Genomic DNA, 5,519 nt, shown 5'->3' on the forward strand with positions numbered 1-5,519 from the left:
AGCTAGATGGCTGCTTGTTTATCTTCAAGCCTTTAAGACTCCAGATGCTATATCTCTTGATAGCTGAGCACCATCAGCTTTCTTCACCACATTTGCTTGTGCGCTCGCTTTGTCTTCTGTGATTGTGTCGGGAAGGTGAGCATCATGGAATGCCAGGTTAATAGAACAAAGTGTTCTTGTGTTGAGGTAGTACTTGAATAGAGGCACAATGTCCATCTGCTACTAACCTGTAATACTAAATCTATAAATATATGTACATAGATCTATTTCCCCATCATCATGTATAAATATATTTACATATGCACATGACTTGTATTTAGACCTCTATAAATGTCCTTTGTCTCCTAGTTCTTTCCTCTATTTCCTTTTACTTTCTTCTTGTCCCACTATCATGTTCAGCCTTCATTTGGGTTTCAGTAATTACTCTTGGTTACATTGCCCTTGATCAAGCCCTAGCAGGCCTCTGACACCCTCCTCCCCATCGATTTTAGATCACTTGTTGTTCCCTTATGAGAATATTCTTTTCTGTTTTTTCTATCCTCTTGTATTTGTTTTATGAATGGCAATGGTTTTTGGTGGGGAAAGGGATGGCATGCCTTGTTATCATTCATTCCTATTTAGGTCTCTAAAACTAGTTCTATAGTGGTCAATAAAGCAAAAGCGGAACCAAACCAAAGTTTTGAAATATGGGTGATCCAGAACACTAGCCAGAAAGGGAAAAATGTATGGATTGAAGCCCTGGATTGGGAAACTTGGAAGAGGTATCAGGAGTCCTCTCAGGAGCCTGATACATGACATCAGATCTTTACAGGATTGTGGATAACCATACACATTCAAAGTGGTATTGTTGGCCACCATCTTTGAGCAGAGCACAACTTTTTTTACTCAACTGGTCAAAAGGTTTGGTTGCTATGTATAGAGGTTACATGTTGTACTGCTAACTACAGAGTCAGCAGTTCAGAACACCAGCTACTCCTCAAGAGAAAGAGGCTTTCCATTCCCATAACGAGTTAAGTCTCAGAAACCCACAGGGGCTGTTGTACTCTGTCCTATAGGGTCACTGTGAGTTAGCATTGACTTGATGGTAGTGAGGTGAGTAAGGCAGTGTTCATCCTCTTATTTTCTAAGAGGGGATTAAGCTTCTAGCCAGGCTTTGACCCATAGTGTTCTATTAGTGTTCTAATTCACCCACATTTTAGAAATTCAGCTCTGTTCCAGTGTTTATTTCTTGCCTATAACTGAACTGGTTTGAATCAGTTTGAAGCTGTTTCTCTGGAATCTTTCAATTTCTCTTTTATTTCATACTTTCTCACTAGTTTGTCTCCAAAGGGTAAAAGTTCTTTTGTATATATGATAATTCCCTGAATTAAAACTATCCCAAGGCTGACATTTTGGATTCCACCAATTATTAAGCCCCTTCTCATAGTCAGTACTAAAACCTGCCAAGAACTTTGGTATTAATTTTTCACTCTCATTTTCTCAGTGTAATTTTGCTTATATCCTCATCAAATCCTCAACAACCCTTTATTTTTTCTTCTGGAGTTGTTGAAGCTGGCTTCACATAAGGAATGTCATTTAAGATTTTTTTAAAACTCCTCCTGACCCTTCCCCTGCCTATATTCTTGGGATGTACTGTGTGGCTAGAATGTCCTTCCAAATATACTATGTGATCAGAATGTCCCTCACAATCTCGACAGTTCCCGGAATGTGCCCCACTCAATATCTGTAAATGAAAGCTGGTTTGGGCTTCGGTGGAACGCTTGTACAGCTGTGTTGAAAAAAACCCAGACCTACCACTTAGTCATCCAGGCTTTGGTTTTTACCTTTATAAGCTGAGCCCTTACAGCAGTGAGGGGCTGCTGGAGTTTGAAAGACGTTTGGTCCTCCCGCAGCCACTGATTCCAGCTAATAAAGACTAAATTGGAACTTTGGGGGTTACAGTGGTTATTCAACCTGTTAGCTTACAACAGTCATTGACTCAGACTTAGATGCGGATATGAGAAAACAATGAACGCAAATTCTTTTTCCTGGACTTACAGTTTTCCTAGTCCAAAGGAGATCAATGGGTTTGGGATTCTGAAGCATGTCTAGAGCCTTAGTAGTTCTGTTGCATAAGCATTGGATTGTGAACCAAAAGGTCAGTAGTTCAAAACCCATCTCCAAGATGGGTTATCTGGTCCCATAAAAATCTTAGAAACCCTCTGTAGGGTGGCTATAACTTGGAGCTCACTTGGTGGCCATGGCTTTGGATTTTGTTTTAGGCTTGTTTTTGGAATGCATATTAGAGATAAGGAGAAAGAAAATAGTAATAGTCGATACATGTAATATCTATTTTTCATAACAAGGATGTTATATGGGATTGTATCAAATATTTTTCTGAAATTAAGTCTTTAAGTATGTTCAAGAGAAAGAAAATCATAGTTCTACCAAAAAACCCCCATGTATGTTCATAAAAGCATATTCACAGTAATCCAAATATGGAAATGACTCAAGTGTCCATCAAGTGATGAATGGCTAAACAAAATTATATATACCATATCATGGGATTTTATGCAATAATTAAGGAGGTATGCAGAATATCTTTAATAGAAAATTTTAAATATTTTAGTTCAAGAAGATGTGTGTGTGTGTCTCTCAATGTTTTGTTAATTGGTAGAAGGTTTATAGAGCTGCTCAGTTTTCCATTCAACAATTCATATACATTATGATTCACATAATTAATTACAATCTCCACAGTGTAACAGTCCTTTTCTCATTTCTTCCTGTGTATGCTCTCTCTGTTATTTCTTCTTTCTTAAACTTCTGAACTTTGTCTTTGAGTAAATGCTGCACTTTTGATCTAAAATAGTTGATTATTCTAGAGTGTGTACCTCTTTAGTGTTATTATTCCCCATCTAGGAGGAATTGCGCTGGGCGGAGCAGCTTTCAGAGTACTTTGTAGCATTTTTCTTGCTCAGCCAGCATTGAACAACTCGCTCCGAGTTAGTGCACCCAGTGGCTTTGCCTAGGAATTTTCTCTGTGGTCAGAGTGATTTTTTTTGTAAAAGCAGTTTCACTTGAGCCTTGTTTTTTGGTGACAGCTGATTTAAGAGAACAGTGTGCAGCTGTGACATTTTGATTCCTGCTCGGGAAAAATGCCACAGAAACTGTTGTGATGTTGAACATAGTTTACAAGGACAGCACTGTGGGATGAACTTAAGTGTATGAGTGAGTTTCTCCTTTCAAAAAAGGTAAAATGTTGATAGAGGACAAATCTCATTCTGGATGTCTATCAGTTTCCCGAGCGGATGTAAATGTTGACTGGTTTGGAGTTTGTTCTATCAGGTCAGAGTGTTAATCAAGCTTTCTATTTGGAGGTTCTGAAAAGATAGCGTAACAGCGTTCAACAAGAATGGCCTGATTTGTGGCAGACACAGGACTGGTTTTGCCACCACGACAGTGTACTTGCTCACACAGCCATCTCAGTGCTCCAGTTTTTGGCAAAAAACAGCATACCTCTCTTGCCCCATTCACCTTACTCACCTGACCTCGCTTCTTGCAACTTTTTGAAGAGGGACATGAAAGGACAGCAATTTGAGGAAATAGAAGAGGTGAAGAAAAAAACGAGGGAGGTGCTGTCAGCCATTCAAACAGATGTTTGAAAAAATGTTTCTAAGAAAGAAATCACAGATTTGACAAATGTAATAAATGTAATGGAGAGTACGTTGAAGGTGATAAGATTGTTTTGTAAAGAAAAAACGTTAAATACGTAGCTTAGAGGGGTGGTGTTCCAGGTTTTGTGGGTACCTCCTCACATATATGGATAAGTCAATTTAGGTTCATAATTATACTGGAGGACAGAGTAGAAATGTCCATTTGAGTTTCCAAGACTGTAAATCTTTACAGGAGCAGAAAGCTCCCTCTTAGCTGGTGGTCTCCGACTGTAGACCTTTGGCTAGCAGCCCCGCATGTAGCCACTGCGCCAACAGGGCTGCTTGTTCCTCTGACAGAACTGTCTGCTGTTTGGCTGAAAATTGAGCCAGGGAGGTAGGTCAGTTCATTTCCAGACCTTAAGGGTGACTTAAGGACATAGTCTCGGGGTTTTCTTGGGGTTCAGCAGTCTCCAGTTAACCAAAGACCTGGTATTTTAAAAAATGATTTTCAATTTTGTTCCATCTTCTCAAAACAGTTGGTAGTGGCATCTGAGCACCAGCTTAGTTCTTCTGGTATCAGGGCCGTGGAGACTGATGTCTGTGTCCATTAGTCCATTATTTCCACACGCCTTCAGTGTTCTCTTCTCGTCTTTGTCACAGAGAGACCAATAGGTGCACTAGGTGGCCACTCAGGAGCTTTTAAGATCCCAGTTGCTACTACCAAAGTAGGATATAGGCCATTGTCTTTGTGAACTGTTTTGCCAATTAACCTTGGTGTTCCCTAAGATCATGGTCCTGATTTCTCAGACCCAGCAACTCAAGGAATGCAATATTGATAAATGGTACAACATGGATGAACCTTGAAAACATTATGGCAGGTGAAAGAAGCCAATTGCTAACACATTTTGTAAGATTCTATTAATATAAAATATCTATAATAGGCAAATTTATAGAGACAGACACTTATGTTAGTGGTGGCTGCTATGTGGTGAGAATGGGCAAGTTACTGCTTAGTGGGCACAGTGTTTCTTTTTGGAATGGTGAAAATATTCTAAACAGATTATGGTAATGGTGACAGCACAACTCTGAATATTCTAAAAACCTTGAATTTCACATTTTAAAAGGGTGAATCTATGGTTATATGAATTACGTTTCTATGAAGATGCTACAGTCAAAGAGAAAATCTAAATACTTGCTATCAGAATTTATAAGAATGTATGTGAATGTGTGTGTCTGTTGTATGTGTAAAATATTAATTGAGCCAAACTTGTCAGATTTTTGTCATTATGTAAGTTGTAATAGGGTTTATATACTTGGTAGAAAATCATTTGTATGAATGTATGTGGAGAATATGTTTTAATCTAATGTATGTTGACAGGTCGTTTTAGGTATATTCTAAATTTATTGAGAGGTTTGTTTTTTGTGATAATTTTTAATTATGTCTAGTGTTTTAAGTTCTGGAGTCACAAAGATTCCTTTTACTTTTTATGATTGTCAGAAACATTTACTAGTAACATTAATATTTTAGTTTAGTTTTTACCTTTACACCTAAGAAACCAATGATGTGAAAAATCTTTGACTATGGTACATTTTTATACCGCCTCTTCAAGTATGTTGGCATAGATGTGGGTCTGTTTTATGTCGTTTTCCCTTCGCTGATTATTCATGGTCCTCCCTACCAAAATAAAAATAATAATTTTTTTTTGTTACCCAAGTGTTTTGTTTTTGTTTTTTAAATCGTTTTATGGGGGCTCATACAACTCTTATCACAATCCACACATACATCAATTGTGTAAAGCACACTTATACATTCGTTGCCTTCATCATTCTCAAAACTCGCTTTCCGCTTAGGTTCCTGGAATCAGCTCCTCAGTTTCCTCCTCCCCC

The 5,519-nt window shown here is 38.2% G+C and overlaps 1 protein-coding gene across 1 annotated transcript in view; it reads left to right on the top strand.

Moving 5' to 3' along the window:
* Positions 1 to 5,519, top strand: part of AGPS (alkylglycerone phosphate synthase) — a 107,812-nt gene that overhangs the window by 36,471 nt on the left and 65,822 nt on the right. The gene's annotated exons all lie outside the window — the stretch shown is intronic.

The sequence above is a fragment of the Echinops telfairi genome, unplaced genomic scaffold (assembly GCF_000313985.2).
Source record: "Echinops telfairi isolate 266 unplaced genomic scaffold, ASM31398v2 ScPeMD7_3;HRSCAF=10, whole genome shotgun sequence".
Lineage (NCBI taxonomy): Eukaryota > Metazoa > Chordata > Mammalia > Afrosoricida > Tenrecidae > Echinops > Echinops telfairi.